Source organism: Pholcus phalangioides, unplaced genomic scaffold (assembly GCF_987345545.1).
Source record: "Pholcus phalangioides strain wild (caught in Gottingen) unplaced genomic scaffold, Ppha-v1.0 ptg000039l_1, whole genome shotgun sequence".
Lineage (NCBI taxonomy): Eukaryota > Metazoa > Arthropoda > Arachnida > Araneae > Pholcidae > Pholcus > Pholcus phalangioides.
Window position 1 is genome coordinate 2,114,179 of NW_028301625.1, and position 22,440 is coordinate 2,136,618.

Consider the following 22,440-nt stretch of genomic DNA (forward strand, 5'->3'; position numbering starts at 1 on the left):
TTCCGAGATACGGGTTGTCTGTATAAAGGGAAATCTGGCCGTCCGCATATGTCAGATGAAAAAAAAATCGGGTGCCATTACCAGTTTTTCTGGTTGCAATGGTGACTTGGCGCCTGAATTTTTCATGCCATGTTGTACATACAGCAAAAAGAAATTGATTGTCAATAGAAAGAAGTGGGAAAGTTTTTAGCCCACAATAGGCTACTCATATTGAACTTTTAAAGCAAGAAACATGACTGAATTGAACAACTTCTGTGTGTGTGTGCAAATAAATATGAGTAATACGGAATTCGAGTTTAAGCTCATTGATAAAAGTAACAGTTCTGTATTTTCTCAGAGTGAAGATAATTATACGAATAGCTTCCTTTGTCTATCAATTATGATTTCGGTTTCTGCTCTGAACTTATTTCTAAACATTTAGCTCATTTTACAATGATTTTTCTAATTTTTAAAGGTTTCAAAAATCCTCACTACAAAACCTTTAATGAACCAACAGGTTTCTCTCTGAAGAGGGGAAATATTCTGAGCATAATTAAAAGTTGTCATTATTAATCATTATCATCTGGTTCAACCACAGAAACCTCCCAGAAGAGGGAAATATTCTGAGTATAATTAAAAGTTGTCATTATTATGAGAAAAATTGTTTTGTTTTAAATGTTTCAGAAAACGAGAAAAATTGAATTATATTTCATAATATAAACAGAATTAAATTTGTTTTTCATTCAAAAGGAAAGGTATATTCTCAATTATTTCCCAAATTTTACATTCGAGAGAATATTCTAATCGCCTATACTGAATAGATGAAACTTGGAATCGAGAAGTAATTATCGTATATTAATGACGAATTTTGTGTGAGACTGCGTTATAAATGCTATAATGTGTTTGCATAAACGTCTAACATCAATAAAAAAAACGGGAATGTTTGTTTATATTTCGTAGCGAACGGAGTTTCCAGACTGTTCGAATGGAAAGTTGTTCTCTATAACAAGTGGTATTGATCGATCATTATATGATGTAAAACAATTATTTTACCGTAGTTTCTAGTTATTGGATCCAGATAACATATATTGACAGATGTTAAGTACTTATGAACATTTGTGCATTAGCAGACTACTGTCTGGAGAGAGACAGACTGACCATATTATTTTGTACATCGGTTTTAATTGTAGAGCAAAACAAATCTGAATATAAGTAGGGATAAATTAAGTTTCGTCATAAAGTTTTGTAAATTCTATTTTGTTTGCGATGAGAAGTGCTTATTCATAAAATGTGATGTATTGAAAGCTCACAAATTCCATGATTTCATTTTCTTGTTGCCACTAAAAACTTTGGAAACAGAACTTTGACGATCGGATCATATATTTTTATTGAAGAAGCATTCTCACACTTTGTTGTGTTGACATGGAAGTTTTATGGCGCGGGAGGAAACACTCGACACGTACTTCATTTTCTCTCTTGGTGAATAGCTTTTTTATTTTTTTTCCGGGAAGCTTTACTAAAGCATGAGGAGTGTGGAATCAATATTTCACTAGTTTTATCCGCAATAGAACGTCCACATTATGAAACCACAAATGAAATAGAACAGCGAAACAAGCGTAAGGGAAGTGCTCCTGAAAGTATTTTAGAAAATAGTCTCTGAACCATAACGCAGAATAAATGTTTTATTCATAAAAAAACAAAATATATGTGTAAAATTTAAAAGTCCGAAAGTCTGTCAAGAGTTATATATTCCTGTCCTATAAAAGTTGTGAATGAATATTGAAAAGCTTCAACAGATATTTATGTTTGGCAGAGGAAATATGAAGCCAATCAATAATAATACGTTCATTTCAAGTTAAGCGTGCATATTTTTTGTATTTTGTTCCACCGCCGACCGGAATATATATATAAAACAACTTTTTTTTAACCATTTCACGTACAAGGTTTGAGTAAGAAATTTGGATTATCTCTATGAATCAGGTGCCCGGGTGTGCTTCGGAAGATTTTTGCGAGCGGCGCAGGCGTCATAACTCTTGTACCACTTTTCCACATCTGTCCTTGGTTATATCGAAATGTCCACCGGTCGGGTTTCCGTGCAACTCATTCAACACTTCATTCACACGGCCTCTTGGTAAGATGAGTTGCCATCGGAACGTCTTCCCGTCCTCCAACTCCCATCATGCCATCTCTCATCTCCAGGGAGTCCCATAGCGCCCAGCATCTTTTGGTCGTCGGACTGGAAGAGACGACGTATTGCCATGTTGGTGTATTCCCGGTGGATTCCTTCAAGTCCATTATTGGTCATATGTCGGGATCCTCTAGTTGGGCCTTTCGGGTGTTCTCGTCGCTTTACGGATCGTCACTTGAGATGTTATCTGTCTCACTGTCGGGTTCACCGACCGGCCCGTACTTCTCTTCTGCCTTGACGCAATGACGACAGTCCTATGGAAACCACGATGTTCTTGATAGGGCGTCGGCATTTCCGTGCGATGCTCCTTTACGATGCTGGATTTCCATGTCGTACTACTGCAGTCGTTGTATCCTTCGAGTTACTTGACCCTATAGGTTCTTGAAATTTAACAGCCTGTTCAATGACACGTGGTTCGTGCGGAGAAGAAATTTCCGACCGTAGAGATAATGATGGAAATGTTCTTATGGCTTTGTCGATTGCGAGCAGCTCCTTCCTAGTGACGCAATAATTCCTTTCGAGCTTGGACAAGCTTTTGCTGAAGTAGGCAATGACGTGTTCTTTGCCGTTCACTTCTTGCAATAGAACAGCTCTGATCCCGTTGTTACTTGCGTCCGTGTCGAGGATGAATTCCTTCTCTGTTTGTGGAAACGCCAATATTGGAGCCGATGTTAGTGTTTGTTTTAGTGACGTAAAAACCCTTTCGCACTCATCAGTTCACAAAAAGTTTTGTTTGGCTTCAGTGAGTCAGTGGAGGGGTCTTGCTATCTTGGAGAAGTTTTGGACGAATTTCCGGTAATATGGGGGGGGGGGGGTGCGAAGTCCCAGAAAGCTCGAAACTCGTGCACATTCTCAGGTCGGTTCCAGTCTTCCACGGCTTTGGTTTTCTCATTATCCGTCCTTATTCCCTCTCGGGAGATAATGTGACTCAAGTAGGGGACTTCGTGTCTAAAAAAATGGCACTTTGTTGAGCTCAATTTCCAATTGGCATTTCTCAACTTCTGAAGGACTGCTCACTTTCTCTAGATGTTCCGAGAATTTTCTTCCAACTATTATTATGTCCTCCAAGTACACGAGACACGATTCGTAAGATACTCCATGTAAAACGTGACTATCAGCCCTTCGAAGGGTATTATACATAAAACAGTGAAGAAAAACAATTCCACATATCTTATTCCGAAATTTTATAACAAACTGACTGCCGTATGATATTATTTTCCCCCTTCAATACCGTTACTGAAAAAACGTTGAGAAAAACAATAAGAAAAAACAACAAAAACAGAGCTCTATCGGTCAGTGCTAAATCGAATTTTATAAATGTCCAAGTACACTTCCTGCTGTTTGCCTCCACATGTCGAAGTCGCTAAACAATTCTCGCATCACTCTAGCATTCCATAATCTTCATTTATAAATTTATAATGTATATGAAAGCATACTGTTCATCTGAAATGCCGTATTGTATCCTAATTGTATACTTGCTCACAGATGCAGAATTATTTCGATATATTTATCAACCTTTTTTTCCCCCTCTTTTTTTTATGTTTGTTCTGTCCTTGAAATTGCATTATAATTACTCATCGATACTTCGTGTTCATCAGTACAGATCCACGGGATCTCTTGATGAATTTGCTTCATTATTATGTACTATTTCATCATGTTAAATAAAGTTTAAAAAAAAAAAAAGATACCCGGAGCACAAGCCGAATGGCATGACTGAACTGCCACAGTCCTTGTCCGGTTGTGAAGGCCGTCTTTTCTCGATCGTCCGGATGTATTTTCACTTGCTAATATCCACTCTTCAGGTCCAGGGTAGAAAACCGCTGTTGTCCGGAAGGCGTGTCAAGAGTGTCGTCGATTCTTGGCAGCGGATAACTATCTTTCTTAGTGACGTCGTTCAATCTTCTATAGTCGACAAAATTGGGTGGAACCGTCCGTCTTTCTCACCAGCACGGTCGGCGACGCCAATGGACTCGTTGATGTTGTTGACTCGCATTTCCTGTAGCAATTCACCAACTTTTTTGCTTGGCAAACGGAAGTCTTCTAGGATGTTGTTTAATTGGTGAATGGTCCCCAGTGTCGATGTGATGTTGCGTCAAGCTGGTTCTTCCAACATCAGCTGAGGAGGTAGAGAAAACGTCTCGGAATTTTTCGATTGTCGACTGAGCACGTCTTCTCTGGTCAGGATCCAGCTGCGTGTCTCCTATCAGGCTCTCGAACAATTTTAGAGGATCCTCTGGCTGATTTCCCGACGAGTCATGAACCACTCATGTAGCGATCTCTTCACTCTTCCGAACCGACTTCGGCTTGTCGCTGATATTGACTAATCTGACACGGACGACGTCTTACGATGAATCCACCTGAGCGCAATCAGCAGGTCATTCTTATTTTCGCTAGGAAAATCTACCAGTCCGAGCTGAAAGTCCCTGGCGGTCTCAGTTATGCCGTGGATGATGATCTCCATTTTTGGCGGAATCGTGAAGTCCCGAACAGCCAATATTTTCCGGGGAAGGACCTCTTCGTTTTCACATCCGAATAGGGTGACGTGCTCTTTTGGTGTGTGCAGCTGGTTATTTTTCAAGTCCAGAGAGATCCTGTATTTTCTGAGGAAGTCCGATCCGATAATGTATGGATCTTGAATATCAACCACGAAGACGGTGTGACGGTAGGAGACCGCAGCGAATTTCACCGAGGCTTCCATCTTCCCATGCACCGTCATCTTGTCCTCGGTAACGTTCTGTACAGTCAGGGAAAATGCCACGTACAGGAGTCTTCGGAATTTTTGAACCAAATCGGTCCGGACGATGCTCATATTGGCTCCGGCGTCGGTGACCATCCGGCAAGGAAATCCGTCAATTTCACTTTCCACGTACATTCCGTGGTATCCTCTGCGCAGCTGTGAGATATGGTAAGCACTTGATGGGGCATGTCCTCCTTGCAGCGACCTCCGCCCAGCGAGATGGCCACCTTTTTAATTTAACGGCTCGGCGCTTCGGGAGGTGTCTTCTTTCTTGGGAACTGTCAAGGTGCAGAATCTTCGCCAGCCTCACAGTCTCATTGCACCTCCAGCACACCAAGGGCCTGTCATTCCTGGCACTTTTCAAGAGTTCTTTCAACTCTCTGATGATGTCCGCCATAGCATCCTCCGCAACAGCACTGCGGACCACTCGTCGTTCTCTTCTCGAAGCTCGATAGGCTGCTTCGAACTTCATGGCGTAGACGAGGACACTTTTTACGTCCTTGTATTCTCCCAGACGCAACGCTTGCTGGATGCAAGCGTTTCGCAAGGTCAATCCATCTCTGATGTCCGGCGGGAAATCGGGGTAAGCCAACTGCGAGAGCCTCTCGATGTCCATAGCCAGTTCTTGCAGCGTTTCACCAGCTTTCTTCTGCTGCCTGGTCTTAAGTTGCAGCCTTGAGTTTGTCCTTAAATTGTCCTTGAGATAATTTTCACCGAACCTCCGCTCAAGCGCGTTCGTCGGGGCTAGATAGCTGGATCGGTCTTCAGCGACAATCGTCTGTAGAACTTCTGCGGCTTCACCTCGGAGAGCGGCGGCTAAGTGGAAGGCCTTGAGCATACAGTCCCATCAGTTCGCGGATGTAATCATCTCGAACTGGATCCTGAAGATTGACCACGATGTCTTCCCGTCGTATGTCGAGGGCTTGATGTTTGGCCAGTTGATGTCAGTCGTGGCTGGCAAGACGAAGTGAGCATTCGCGGAAGACGTTGCTGGCTCCTGAATTTTCTTTTCCAGCTCCAGTATCCTTTTTGAGAGCTGCTCGTCGACTGTGGTAACAGTTCCTTCCATTGCGTCCATCCTACTTTCCACTGCGGCGATGCCGTTCTTTACACTGGCGACGGCGGTGACATAATCTTTAACGTCAGCGATGGAGGCGTTGACAGCGGCAATGGAATTGGTGACATCCTCCTTCACGGCAGCAATGAACAAGTTGACAGTTGAATTCTTGGTCTCTATCTTATTTTCGATTCCTGATTTCATTTGTTCTATCACAGACATCTGTTGGTTTAGCTGTTCTCGCATTTCGTCCGTCTCCATCCCTCTCTAGTTTTCACCATTGAAGTCCTTGAATTGTCCCACTTCTGACACCAAATTGTTCCGGATAGTTTCTCGCAAGTCTTTGAAATAAGCAAAGGAACCAATTTGCAGGACGTTAGAGATTTAGTTTACAGAAAACAGCTAATTTACACGTATTTACATAAAAGAGCGAACTACAAAATATGGATCTCGCATTCATCGTAAGTCCAACAACTCCCTAACTAATCGCTTGATCGCATCATTTTTATAGACTCCTCGAATGTTCGAGAAGTAGAAGATTCCAGTATCACTCGTAGTTGTGGAAGAGTGGCGCTTTAGGACAGGGGCAGACTTTTGCCAGAATGTTCTCGACCAATAGAATGATCTCTTTCTTCTTTTCCCTCATGGCTTTGTTAACTTGAGGGGTCGTCAACAAATTACGCTACCGATATTTTTCGTACCAGTATAATAGATGATATAGGTAAGAGTTTTTAGTCCTCTTTTCACCCTCACCCTACGTGTTCTCTTTCGCTCTTACATGTATATAGTAGAATGATACATTGTAAAGAAGGGAGGGAAAGGAAAAGCAACCTCCGTAGATAATAGACAGTCGTGATAATAGAGTTGCAATAAAGCTTATCGATGGTGAAGAGAGAGGAAAGAAAACACGGAGAACTTGTTTGAATTTATTCCACTGGTGTTTGGACGTTATATTACGCCCGTAATCGTGAAGAGGTTAATAATTGAGAAGAGTAACTTCTCGAGTTCAGCAGAATTAATATGGAAACCTTGCATCTATTTTTTCAATATTCGTAATTATCATTAAAATTACTACGTATGTAATTTTATTAATTGTTAGTCTCATCAAATCTAAGCTCATATCCTTGATTAATACGGTAAATCAACATTAGAATCAAAACACAACGAATAATATTAATATACAGTCAAACCTCGTTAATGAGTCATTCCTGGGAAACCAGAAATATTACCTCGTAAGCGGCGTGACTCGGTAAACGGAGTAAGCCATGGTCGTGCTAATTCCTGTCTCCCTTATTGATGCATTCATGCAGAAAAAACCAAATTTTAGTTATTCAAAGAAGTTCAGGCATGAAAATTGATTACATGAGTTTTTCCTAAGCATATTTATTTGCTGCATAGTTACACATTTGAACAATACACAATATTACTTTTTTCGATTTTTAAAAATTCGCAAATTTTTTCGCATGTTTATGGTAACCTAAGTATGTATTGTCGTCTTGTATGACAGTTCAATTCTTTTGGAACATCATTAAATGAAAGTAAAATATTCTTTAATACTTCAAAAAAAAGTTTATTTTTCACTGAAAAAGGCACTGGCGAGTTTTGTTTGTGTGGATTTGGTAGTTGAAGAGCGGTCCTTTTTTCCAAAGATAGAAATTGCAGTCTCCGTCGGTTGTGCTTTCCAGTCCCAATACAAATTTTCTTAACGCAGGTCAATTTTACATATTCCTCCACTATAACGCTGTTATAGGTCTTTAAAGGTAAACGAACTTTTTTTTTAATTTGGAAGAACATTCTGACAGTGAACACGGTTACAGAGAGAGAGAGAGAGAGAGAGAATATGCTTGACAATCTTCCAGCTAAGATTTGTTTAGCTGACAAAAATACAGGGTGGGCGAAAAGTCCGTAGAAACATTAAAAGTGAATAAAAACCGGAAAAATAACTGAAATAAAAAACCGTTTGCAGGGTTAGCATCGCTAGGTCACGGGAATTTTTTTAAGACGGAAAGAAAACTCAAAAACAGCCGATTGGTGCCGCTGGTACGAGCGACTTCGGTGGAAATATGCAAATAAGACGGTTATAAGAACTTGCGCTCCTAATCCACAACCAGATCACCGTTGTAAACCGTGTATGTCGACCTGCTGCACTCTGCCGTTGCTAGGTTTCTGACTCGCCTGCAATGTGTTATCTCCTGTGGTGGTGGTCATGTGGAACACATACTGCTGTAATAAACGATTTGGAGGCATTATGTTCCTTATTTGCGTATCTTTTCTTTGACTTGTGTACGTCAGCGCCACCTATCGGCTGTTTCTTAGTTTGCCTCTGTCAAAAAAATTCCCGTAACCCCTAATGATGCTAACCCTGCAAACCGTTTTTTATTTTGATTATTTTTCCAGTTTTTATGAATTTTTAAAGTTTCTACGGACTTTTTGCCCATCCTGTATTAAGCGACTGAAATATCTCCATTATATAAAGGTATCATATGAAGATATTTCATGGAAATCACGTGCGCAGCTGAATTCCTCTCTTGAAAACTGCGAGTGGCTTTGTTCTTGATGACAGTGAAAAAGCCAACCTACTGCCCCATGCTTTCCTCAAATACAAGCGTTTTCACTGCCTGATACGTCTAATTTAGAGGTCTACAACCCCTTATTCTTGGACATGTTCTATCAGCACAAAATATGCGAGATCATTGGGAGTCTTTGTCCAAGCCCAGCATCCGGCGCTGATGATATCACTACTTTACTTTTTGAAATACGCCGCAATGTCGGTCAGCGCCTTTCTATCCAAGTTCTTCAAATGCTGTTATAACAGCGGTCTAGTTTCCGATATCTGGCTCATATAATTCCTATCTTCACGAAGAAAGGTTGTTCGTCCGACCCATGCAACTACCGTCCGATATCTTTGACGAGTGTGGTGTAGAAAACGCTCGAAAGGTGACTTATTTCCCTTATCTTGGAGTTCTTCAAAATAAAAATATCATCCTTCGTTCTAGGAAGATCACCAGCTATCCAAATGACTGAGTGCTTGAATGAATGGTCCACCGCTATGGATCCTAACAAGTCAATAGATGTGATTTACGTTGACTTCTCTTGAGAGAGCGTTTGAGAAGCTAAAAAGATCAGCTCTGTTTGTGAAATTAAATTACTTAGGACTTCCTGATAAAGTGATACGTATATTAGCCGCCTCATTTTCAACCAGGTACCAGCAAGTCAAAGTGAGTCATACATTATCTAGTAGTAGGTTTGTAACTAGCGGAATCGTTCAGGTCTCAGTGTTAGGTCCGCTGATGTTTCTCGCATTCACATACGACATCCCACTTTCCCTGCTTCGCTATGTATATGCCGACGATTTCAAATTTTTCCAGATCGTAGAAGATTTTCAGTCTGTCTATAACCTTCAATTGGCACGTGATCGTCTTGATATGGAGTGAACAAAATTCACTGTCTGTATCAAGGGATAAAACGTTTATGTTGAACATAGGGATCAACAATCCTGAATGTCGATATTTTCTAAATAATTGTGTAATAAAAGCAATAGCCATACACTCTGACCTATTGGCATCCATATAGACCAGGGGGTCTATTACGCTCATGTCGTTATGTCCGCGTTTCAAACGTGTTTGGGGTTTGCGGTGCATTGTGGCATTGTGGGATAGATTTACGTCACCGCTAAAGGTTGATTTTTCTCACATCGTTACTAGCGGTTTTCGTTACGGTCATCGCTACGTGAAACGTTAACTAACGAGAACCGAAGACCACTCGTTATGTTCGCGTTACGGAAATAAACTTGGCCGCTCGCGCGTACATTTTTCGATGGTGAGAGCAACGGAGACAAATTAGTTAGAATTGGAAATTATTCATTCATTATTAATTTATCAAGTTGTTCATTATAATGAATAATAATCCTCTGAATTACGTTCCTTAATTTAGTAACATGATTCAGAGACAGCATTATCGTTTAAAATGTTATCTGTACACATACTGATTGGAAAAAATTATTCATAGTCGTAAATCGTTATAAATTATTATACTCGGTACAAAGATAAATCACTCTACAAAATGTTTTTTTTTTTTTTTTAATCTTGCATGGAAATGCCGTTATTGTAATCTTAAACTCATCTCAATATAAGAATATTATTTAACTGGTAAATCTCGCTATCGCGATGTCTTCAAGACATTTTGAAATTCGCTCAATATTTTTTTTACATCTCGTTCAAAATCGACGTCAATATATATTTAAACGTCTCCAGATTTTCCCCTTAATTCGTTTAATAACATTGATATTTTGTAATATCAATGAAGTATTGCTACTTTCTGTGCAGTACACAGAAGTGTAATGCAGTAAACACCATTACACACACTATACTCTGCGCACTAAAAAAAGTACACTATAAAAAATCGAAGTAAATTTTAGTAATCAACAAATAAATTTTTTCTAATCCTTGAGTGCATTTTCTGATCGGAGTATAAAAAAGATGTCAACAACAGTGTAAATTTGGTGGCACGTCATGTGTGACACAAGGAAACCAATTGTCTAATTAATGATGTAAATAAAAGGTTACTTGTTCTTGATTTTGACTTAATATCAAGACGGTAGATAAATGTGTTAAAAACATGGTAATATATGATGATATTTTTGATAGTCATTTTGGAAATTCATATCATTGAACTTCAATAGAAATCGTTTTTTAAACGTAATAATTTAGAAAATTTCCCCGTGCCAGTATCATGTGCGTGCATAGCCTATCTTTTTCTCAAATATTTGATGAAAATAAAAAGAATCCGGATGAATTAAAAAAAAAATGTAGCTTAGAAAATTAGGGACAACCAACGTGCACAAATAAATACAATAATAATAACGCACGTGCTGCAGCACTCGTTGATAGTGATGATGATTATCAGCAGCGGAGAAAATTATCTGATTGGTCCATCCCTTTCGGAGCTAACGCAACTCTCGGACCAGGGAGTTTTTCGTAAAATAGATAACGACATACCGCGGGTTGCTTTTTGACGATGGGCGCTGAGATTTGCGTTATGAGGCTCGTTGAGAATTTGCGTTAAGGGCGTGACGTCACTAACGACCTCGTTGTATAACGACGTGAGCGTAATAGACCCCCAAAGTCTTTTAATGTCTAGCTATATAAGAAAAATCTTTAGCAAAAGCAACTCCGTTGCTTATATGATAAGGTTTTATTCGAAGTGCGACTCTGATGCGTGTCTTCAACATTTTTGTTCGACCGATTCTCAAGCAAACATCGCCAGTGTGTAACCCTTATTTGATTGATGACATCGAACAAATTGAGAAAACCCAAAAGCCTTTCACGAAGTGCCCGCCTAGTCTCCGGGACCTTTCATATCCTGAACGACTGCAACTCTTGCGGCTACTTTCCCTAGAATGGCGTAGACTGTTCATCGACTTGAGACTGCTATATAAAATTGTATATGGTCGACTTTTTCATCGTAACATCATGAACATGAAGTTCATGAGCTCTCGTACCAGACGTAACCAGTTGTGCATACGCATTCCATTTGCGAGAAGGAACGTATTATAGTATTTATTTTTATGTCGGGCTGACAGAGCTTGGAACAGACTTCCATCCGATCTTCGTTTGTACACCGACATACGCATTATTTTGCAAACGACTATCAAGCTTTGACATTTCGAGTTTCTTGACCAGATAGCCATTTTAATTCAATGCTCCCCATGTATGTACAGTTTGTCATTATTTGATCCTTTTCTTTTGATTTTTATCGGGCTTTTTTTTCTTTCTTCCCCTAAATGTAAGTGCAACCAGCCTTTTGTGGATGTAAATAAATTAATAAACTTTTATTTTTATCTCTCTAAACTGTGAATTTTTCTGCTATGGACACTTACTTTTCCAGCAAAATTTGACCAAGAACCGAAACTTTCTAAGAAATAAAAATTCCCGCTGAACCATTCTCAAATAAGTAGCCCAATGTTGAAAGAATCTGTCATCAAGCCTGTAGTGAAGGGGGGGGGGGGAGGGGTGTGAGGGAATTGAGGCTTCAGTGGCTTCTGCTTAACCTGCAAGGTAAGAGTGAACGTTCAACTTATCCTACATATTATACTAAGAGTTTCCGATTTCAATGGTACTTTTTGAAACAGCGCTTTCACAAAAGTGACTCTGTAGATGGAGTGGGATTCAGGAGTTTAATAACATTAGAACCTCCATAGAGGACTACGCGGGGGTCCCCCCACAGATCAAAAATTTATTTTTTTAATTCAAAAAATTAATTTCGAAAGGAAATATCTTTGTATTATTGTTGAAGATGCTATCAATTTATTATTAATAGTATAAACGAGTCACCGATTGGAAACAGTGTAGCATTCGAATGTTGGCTCGGTTGTGATTGTCATGTGTCTCAAGGTTTTGTTAGGTTCTCATTCGTAATCGATGAAGTATCGTAAAAATAAACAATTATAATCGATTTCTGTTAATTTCAATGCCATTTGAAGGCTAAGAACTCAAAATTTCTTTAAAAAAAAAATCCATTGTTATCCACCTTCTAAGCCATATATGCCCTTGGCCCGGGGGTTACGATGTAGCCTGTACCAAAGCCGCCTAGAGACTACCCGGATTTTGACGTCACGACCTCGGCGGAGTGATACATTACGGCTTGTACATCTAGGAGGCTGCCTGTACCCCTTAAACCCAATTTTGTAAAAATGAACTAAGCCGCACATTTACAGATCGCTTAAGTCAGCCGTGGCACAATTCCAGACCATTTAAGCGGCCCGTGGCACATTTACAGATTACTTAAGTGACTGCGACACAGTTCCAGATCAATTAAGCGATCCGTGCTTCATTTAGAGATCCCTTGAGTGACACGTGGCACAATTGTAGAGCACTGGTGCGGCCTCACATCACTCAAGTTACCCGCGGCACGTTCCCAGACTACTTAAGTGATCCGACATAATCACGGATCACTTGTATGACACGCGGCACAGGTCCAGAGCACTTAAGCGGCCCACGACACATTTCCAGATCACTTGGATCCGCTAAATATTTAGAGATCACCAAAGTGGCTCTGTATGGGACTTATCAATAGGGAGAATTTTAGTTCAGGTGGCCACAAAGTAGCGAAAGGTTTTTCCCGTTTTTGGCACACCGAATAAGATGCCATTAATATTATTTCATATTTTTATAAAGGGTGGTTGATGACGTAAGCGTCATCCAAACCCCTCCCCTTGTCATTAAAAGTCAGCAAAATATGAATCTCCCTCCCCCATCGATGCTGACGTAATACTTGAATGACCCCTAAGTGGAGTGGCGAATTACCCGGATGACGCAGTAACGAGGTTTGACTGTATACAGGGTGCATAAGTAATAGGGCGTTTTACTAGCGAACCGTTGATCCTAGAGGCATACTGTCAATTAGAAAAAGTATCCAAATAACGTAGTACTCAGATATGTCATTCATGTTGCAAGGGGTTGTATAGTTATGGAAATAAAAAACTTTATACCGTCCCCGTGTGCCCAAAAACCAAATTAGAAAGTTGTTGCTCTGTCTCTCCTGATGCCAGCTAAAAAAATTACACATTTCTAAGTGCAATTCACTGAGATATTCGAATTCGCAAAACGGAGGGAACGTGGGGAAAAACAGCATTAAATTCGAGAAAACCATTTTAAACTTTCGAACGGTATAAAAAGTTAATTTTATTCTCATAATTATGCAACTCCTTGCAACATGAATGACATATCTGAGTACTACACTTTATTTGGATGCTTTTTCTGATTGGAAGTATACCTCGAGGATCAACGGTTCACCAGTAAAATACCATACGCCTTGTTATCTATGCTCCCTGTATAGTAAGTGTTGAGAATTTTAATTTGCCATATTGAAAAAAAATTGAACTTTCTTCGTCTAAAATTAAGTAACAAATCAATTTGATATGTAGTCTTATGCAGTTTGACATTTTGCATAAAAGATGAATTTTCCTTCTCTCTATCAAGAAAACTTTTCATGATTTCGAAAAGCATAGTACACATAAAAATCATAAGATCATAGAAATTTTGTAAAAATGGGATTAATGTAAGTTATCTCAGGTTTACCATCAAATGTGCTTTGAATATTTAGTTTTACATACGGTGATTTATTTGTGCAAGAATAAAATTGCATATTGGTACACTGTTTTCTTTGCTTAAAAAACGTTTGACGCGTTAAACTTGTAATAATCGACATACGGCTTTTTAGTCTCGCGCTTCACCTCTAACTTTGACAACTTCAGTAGAATTTATAAGAAATTTTTATGCCTAGATAACGTTGAAGGTCATGTAACTGTATATAAACTTGACTGAACGTTTTTTAAATGGCGTGGGAAGAAGTGACGCAATTTCGAAATCTTTTTGGAATCTATTTTGTTTCTGATGCCCTCGAGGTAATGCTTACAAGAAATTGAATAACTCCTCCAGAGCTAGAACACTTTTATAACTTGAAGTTTAGTTATAACTAAAGCTGTCGTTCGGTATCTTTCACAACTGTATTAAATCTACTTTTTCTGTGAAAACTGTGTGTGTGTCTAAAATAGGAAATTGAAATCAAATGCCCCACATTCGGAGAGCATTCTTCCCTATTCACTGAAAATTTAACTTTTCCAAAAGAATTTGTATGTTGCCATTCTTAAGAAATAACTGCACTTTTACTGTACACTAAAAATTTAACGTTAGTTTGCTGCTTCTGTCCATGTATCAATTGTAAGAAGTATCGTGACAATTTTCCCCTAGCATGTAGATAAAGGGATAGCTAATTTAGAACTGTTTCGAATTGGATTGTAATTTTTTATTTCCGATCAATGTCAGCTTAAGATTCAAAAAGAAAATCGTAAAATAAAAAAAAGTTCAGCTCAAAACTAGAGGCATCCCTTTCTTCTCCAACTTTCCAATGTGGCAGTTTCAGATGGTGTTTCCTGAATCCAGTTGATCTGGTCTGACTGGAAATTCTTCCAAAATACCTTCAGTACATCAAATAAACCGCAGTAAACAGAAGATTAAGTGGCTACCGAAAAGGTTTGAGGCTTTTTCTTTAATCTTCTGAAGATATCTCGTGTTTTGAAGAGAAGCATTGACAAAAGCATCTGTTTATGGGAAATAAAACTGAATACTACAGAACTAAATATTTTGTCTCAAAGGGATAAATATGAGGATGATCAATGTACCATTATGAACACTTGAAATTTACCATGCATATCTTGGAAAATCTGAATTTAAAGCTAATATGTGTTCATTTTTCAAATTAACCTCTCGAATGTTACAAATCCTCTCAATTCTTTAAACGAAACGGATTTCCAAGTTTCTCTGAGCAGAAATTAGCCAAAAAAGAAGATATGATTACATTAGTGCGTGATAATAAATAAGGAGGGAAAGAGATGTCTAGTTAGATTTTTTTCCCGTGGATGGATTCCAAACTGGTTTTCACGATGCTATTGTGTGTGAAGATGAATGAAGCACTTATTTCAAAAACCCCATAAGTGAAGAATTTCAAATTTTGAGACATTCAAGAAAAACCTAACTTTTTATATCCTGACGGTACTTTAAAATACCAGGTTTTGTTTTGAACTGTTTTAAAGACATTGTTTTTTTTTTTGTTTTTAATTAGAACTAAAATGACCTACCAAATAATTTACATTATTATCATTACATTTATACTTTTATTTTAATTTATTATAATTTCTTCTTATTCTATTTAACTAAAAGCAGATATTTTTTTTGCGAAAATATTTCTGAATATGAAGGACGGTTCTATATATAAAATGGAAATGTGTTGTATTCATTAAGGTTCAGGGGAGAGGGGTAAAAAAAATTCCCAGCCTCTGCAGTTATGGGGTTTCTGCAATTAAATAAATTTCAAACACTGTTTTACCATTTTTATGATAAGAAGTTTAGTTAGGGATGAAAATCAACAAAGCTGACTTTTTAATAGCATTGGATTTTATTTTGGTGAATTTTGTAGAAATAAAATAATCACATGTAATATCATTTCGCTATTCTGCATAGTCAGAATCTTCTCTTATTTTAACTTCAGATGTCGGCCAACTCATAATCACGTTGTAGAATTTAGCATAGTCTGTGGTATATTCAGCAAGCTTTTGCAGATTATCAAATTTTTTTTTCTTGTTGATTGGGATTTTTCCAGCAGGGTAGGCATTCGTAGTTGGCGGTTCAAGACGGCGAGTGGTCTTTCTCAAAGAAAATGTTCACATAGTCAAGCCACAGTGAACGTTTTGGATTTCACTTTTTCAGGTAAACCATGGCTGAAGACAGTGTTCGTACGTAGATATTTTAAACGGGATTCTTTTCTACTTTCGAATGCTCCTTCCTCACGTTCCGTCAGAGTTGACGGTTTTCTTGTATGAGCATGACCACCAATTTTCAAAGATACTTATCTTGTACGTTTTTGCTTTACACACATTGAATAGAAATTACTCCAAATTTCACTCAGAACTTCTTTGGTGCCAAGTTTTCACTTGGCGAAACATTTGCAATTGATTTTGTCAGTTTTCTGGGTTTTTTCTTAGAGTTTTCAGGGAGAGTTTTCTGAGATTGTCTTATACCTTTGTAAGTGACATATTATTCACCCTAAACTCATAATTTGTATATTATATTACGTTTGTACGTGCCTGAATAAATGACACATTTTCTCCTTTTCTTCAGTTTCCACGTCTGATTGCGATTCACTAGACACTTTTTTCAAACTTTAAACACAGAGAACGGAAAAAAATCACTGGAACCCTCAAAATAAACTTTCAAAACCCAGAATAATCAGAAACGACCTGTTTAACCCCTTTTAGGTCTCACAAAACCCGCCAATGACGTCAGTGCTGCCAACTGTTACAAGTTTTTAGCTCACAAATCCTCTAAATGATGTCGCTTGTGGGGTTTCTGCACTAAACGAATATTTCAGGAACGCTAAATGAATGGATGCAAAATGTTTTTTTTCAGTTCTGCACCAAACGAAGGGTCAACCAATCAACTTCAAGAAACCAATATTAACTCAATTTCGATTTTTTTGTCAGTTACAGGGTTTCTGCAATAAGCGCTTCAAATGTATAACAATAAAAGGTTTAAGATTACAACAATAGACGATGTATAGATAGTACACGGAGACTGGAGGACGTCTATGAGTGAATATTTGGTGAATTTATTGTTTTTTTGACAGAGAAAGATTTTTTTTTTGAAAATCCTGTTACATGCCACATTAGTTCTGGAATTGGGGCAAGTGTGGCTTCAATTTTTTTCCATTTTTACAAATACCAGAGAAACTTTAAGAGAGTGAGGTTAAGTAGGTACCTTTATTTTCTCCCCACAAAATTGTTTTGGCATAACTCAAATGATAAATAGTCTTCCAAACATTGAATACAAAATATGTTGAATACAAAAATCCTGAAAAAAAAAAAAACTTTAAAAAATATACTATGAGAAACAAACACTTTTTGCAAGCAATACAGTTAGAAGATAAACATGAATATAAAAAAATGGAAACATCCTGAAGAAGATGAATTACAGTGCAACGAAAGACTAACATCTGATGGCTGAAGCATTGGAAAGATGGAGAAATATGAAAAGATTTACTTCAGAATCATTAGTTACATTTGAGGTGATAACAATTTCAACTAATTCAAAAGGTCATATGCTATATACATTTACATCAGAGATAAGGTTTGGATGAGCTGTAACTACCGTTAGATACAAATTCTTGAATCAGGGAAGGAATAGTGTTGCAATCATCCACCAAGTTTCTGTTGCATAAATTATATGTGAATATGTGTGATTGCTGAACTTGGAATCTCATAGATGCTGTCCGTTATAGGCATGCTAAATGGAGTTAACATGGGTAGTGGATTGAAAATCAATTGCATGTGAATGTTTACACAAGTATGGTGACAAAAATCTAATTTCCTGAAAAAAATTAAATTTTCACAGGTGCCACCCCATCGTATATTTTTATACGCGGTAAGTGCCATACCAGTTTATTTCGTTAATGCTAATTAAAAAATGCATCTGATTATATACTAGTATGTAAATAAAATCCTACTGAGTATTTTCATGAAGATTTGGTGTAATCACTTTGCTATCGCAGAAAATATTAGAATTTGAATAAACAAATTCTGAATTCGAATTTTAAATTCCTTGATAGTATCATTTTGGTGTGGCAAAAATAAATATGTTTAATTGTGCCACTTTCTTATAAATTAATATCTAGAGATCTCTCTCTCAGAACTTACTATAAAGTAAAATATGTTTGATACCGAGCTACAAGATTATTTAAGAAAATTACAGCCTGCTGCCACATTTACCCAGGTTGACCCTATATGTAGTACTCATGATTGCGCGTTGTCTTGAACAGGGATATGCTCGAAAATTTTCGATTTGACACACTAAACTTCGAGTTTTTTTATTACATTTTTCTGCAGTACCATATATCTTCGTGACACATGAACATCATACAAGATTCATATAATCGCATAACGAAGATCGATCATTCTATTTGTCTGTCTTAAGAACGAATATGTATATCAGAGAGAGTCTTATCATACTGAATGATTGATATTGTTATGGTATATAGTTTTGCATTTCCAGACATGTCTAGATCGAATAATTGTGTATAATAACGAATAAAGGGATTCGATTCGGGAAGTTTTGTCATTACCTGTCACAAACTTTCGTTTTTCTTTGGCGTAAATAAAAGATTTCTGGAGATGGTGTTTGTTGTTGAACCCATTACCACTGTTCCTTCCGAATCTTTATGTCGTTAATTATATTTTGTTTCTGAGAGTTTTCGGTATGTATGTTATGTGTGGAAATGGTTAATGTATAGGATAATCTCGAAAGGGGCTGGTCAGTTTGGCCTGTAAATCTCGTCGTTTTTATGTATCTAGAATGATTATTTAATTAAATATTCTTATTTAATCTGACTATTTGCCAAAATTGAGATTAGTTAATTTTTTATTATTTGTAGAGAGAAAAACAAGTAGGGGAAAAAACCGTCTACATATGTGAGTTTGAATGACTATATTACTTATGGTCATGTTTACATAGTTATCGAAAACTCTCATTTTTAAAATATGTCTTTACAATTTGCCTATTTGAATTTTCTTTCCCCTTATTCTATGAAATACACAATTTTAGCTTTCCTTCTTGCATAAAGTCGCCTAAAATGGACTACTAGTTTTTATTTAAGTTTCTGTGAATACTTGTGGTTCTTTCTCACCAGGGCAAACAAAGTCACTACGCAATCGGAAATCCAAAATATGATCAGTTGGACACATGCAATCAGGATCTGAAACATTAATTACATAAATATGCACCATCGAGTTCTAAAATATTATTACATATGCGGACATGTGCAGTCATAGTGGGGAAAAAATACACTCGTAATCTACAATATATTAAGAACTATACTTTGAATAGCTTACGTCCTGTTATTATCAAAAGGAAATTGTTGAAGTGGACAGACCTGAATAATGTATTGTCCGATAATCAGCATGGGTTCAGGAAGGGGAAGTCATGTGAAACTAACCTCCTTCGCTTCCATGATCACGTAACTAAGGCTTTGGGTAAGGACTAAAATGCGGATGTTGTTTACTTTGATTTCCAGAAGGCATTCGATCGGGTCTACCATAAGCGTTTACACGAGATTGGGGGCAACCTGCTGCATTGGATAGAATCGTGGTTAAGAGATAGGTCACAACAGGTTGTGGTGAACACAGCGATCCAATTTTCTGATTGGATAGCTGTGAAGAGTGGAGTCCCTGAAGAAAGTGTCCTTAGTTCCATACATTTTTCACATTTTATTGATAAACTCGATCAGGGTATCGATGGGATCGTTAGCAAATTCGCAGATGTGAAGCTAATAGGGGTAGTTTTGACGTTGACAAGTGCATGGTCGCTCATTTTGATTCGAACAACCCACGTTTCTCTTACGAATTGAATGGTGTCACTATCCCGGATGCAACTACGGTCACCGATTTGGGAATTCTCATTGCCGAGCGGCTTAGGTTTTCTGAACATTGTTTAGCGGTAGTCAAAAAAGCGAATGGAATGCTCGGTTTTATTTTTAAAAAGGTGTCTTCGCGTTCTCCTAAAGTCATTCTTCCGCTTTTTCGAGGCTTAGTTCGTCCTGGACTGGAGTATGCTGTAAAGTTTTGGAGACCATACCTACAGAGGGATATAGACCTGGTTGAAGGAGTGCAGAGAAGAGCTACGCGTGTCCTTGATGGCGCACGAGGCTTGAGTTATGAAGAGAGGTTTCATTTATTGAATATCTTCACTTTGCAAGGTGTTGGGGGAATATGATCGAAGTGTTCAAAATTTTCAACGGAATGGATAGGATGGACCACGAGTTAATAATACATCGTCAATCGACTGCTTTGACAATGGGACAATTCTAGGTTGTGTGTCGCAGGGAATTTTTCTGTAATAGAGTTGTTAATAAATGGAATAGCTTACCCCCGGGGTATAGTAAATTCTAACACAATTGACACGTTTAAAAAGAAATACGATAAACATGTTGGGTAAACCGAGAAGCTATCCATAAATATTTTTTATGGGCATTGTATAATATCATCATTTGATCATTTTTTTGTCGTACCACTGTCATTTTTTGCACACGAGGGCTAATTAGACCGGGACCTACAGTTTATTGCCGATTCCGAACGGCAGGCTTTTTTTTATACTCATCGAGAGGTTAGCGCGTTAACCCCTCGATGGGGGACTCCCTGCGGTAGCAATTTTTTCTGTGGTCATGTCGCCGTTTCTGTTGTACTCCTGTGTCAGGAAAGTTTTCTGACAAGGACGATATAATATCATCTATAAGCTTGTTTCACACTCTATCTGTTCACTGCACGAATGAGTAAAAATGCAAATTCAAGAACGGGGGTACACAGTAACTGCCCGTAGTTACGTTATAGGTGGGACCGACGATAACCGCGTAAGTCGAATTCGCGTATGTTGGAGTATGATTTTGCATACAAGTACATGTAAATATTGGTTGACTGGGATCAAAATTTTGGAAAAACACGCTTTTTTTACGTGTTTTTTTACTATTAACGTAACAGCTATGATTTTTTTTCTTTAACTTTGAAATTTGACTTGCCATGTGACAGAATCCGGTTCTTCAAAAAAGGCCGTATTCCCTAAAATATATGCAAATGAAAATCACTTGTTGAATGCTTTGAATTTTTTGATGACACCGTGGTCCTTCCACAGAAATAAGCTGCTTGTGTTTGGAGGCATGACAAAAAATTTTACCCGTGGGGTGAAATTAATTGGGGATTGATGAGCAGGTGCATTGTTATCGAAGAGCATCGTATGAAATTATTTTTTTTAAGACTTGCAAAACGTTGGATTTCTGGTATGAAATTGTCACCTTTGCTGGAAAAGGGGCAGATGGCATACAAGACTTGAATTCCACTTGTAAAGAACGACAAAGTTTCATCTTCATATTGTACGGGTATACAGGGTGATTCCATAATCCCCCTTGCTTCATTTTACTGGCGAACGGTTGAGCCTAGAGGCATACTTCCAATTAGAAATAGTATCCAAATAACGTGTATAACTCAAATATGTCATTGATGTTGCAAGGGGTTGTATAGTTATTAAAATATAAAAATTAACTTTTTATACGGACACCCTATCCTCAAAAACGCAAGTATAAATTTGTTGCTATGTTTTTCAGAGGCCAACAAAAAAAAATTCACTTTACTAAATTCAATATTTGATGAGATTTTTGCATTCAGAAATTGGAAAAAGTTGGGGGGGGGGGACCAAAAATTATATATAACGGGCAACGCTTCTTTCCCTTATTTATGCCGTTTCCCCCCTCCCGTCTAACTTTACTTCTATTTTTGAATTAAAATACCTCAGCTGCACTTAGAAACGTAGCATTTTTGTGAGCCTCAGAAAAGACGGCAACAACTTTCAAATTCATTTTTTGAGGACAGGGTACCCGTATAAACAGTTAATTTTTATACTTTGATAACTAAACAACCTCTTTTAACATGAATTAAGTATTTAAGTTTTAAACGTTATTTCGATACTTTCTCCAACTGAAAGTATGCCTCTATAATCAACGGTTCGTCGGAAAAGGGCGCCACGGGAATTATGGAATCGCTCTGCATACTGTAAGCGCTCAAAAATCATCGTAGTTCAATTATGTTATGTTTTCATAAATAAAGCAGTTCTTTATTTGATTATCACTTAATAACCTTTACTATCTCATCAGTTCTCTCATGATTATGCTTGAGTATAAGAAATATATTTTTTTCACAGAAAATCGCGTAACTCGAGGTATTACTGTTCTTGAAAGTCCACTAACGGCATTTGTCTGTAAAATTTTGTCAGTATGAATAGATTATATGATGGAGAGCAAAACTTCCGTGTATGAGTTATGTCTATGTGGTTTCAAGTATGGTTTTATTTTCATATCAAATTATGTTGCTCATACTGTACTTTGATG

General features: G+C 37.8%; 1 protein-coding gene across 2 annotated transcripts in view; it reads left to right on the forward strand.

The window, feature by feature from the left end:
- Window positions 1-22,440, forward strand: part of LOC149065453 (uncharacterized) — a 115,398-nt gene that overhangs the window by 52,269 nt on the left and 40,689 nt on the right. The window lies entirely within an intron of this gene.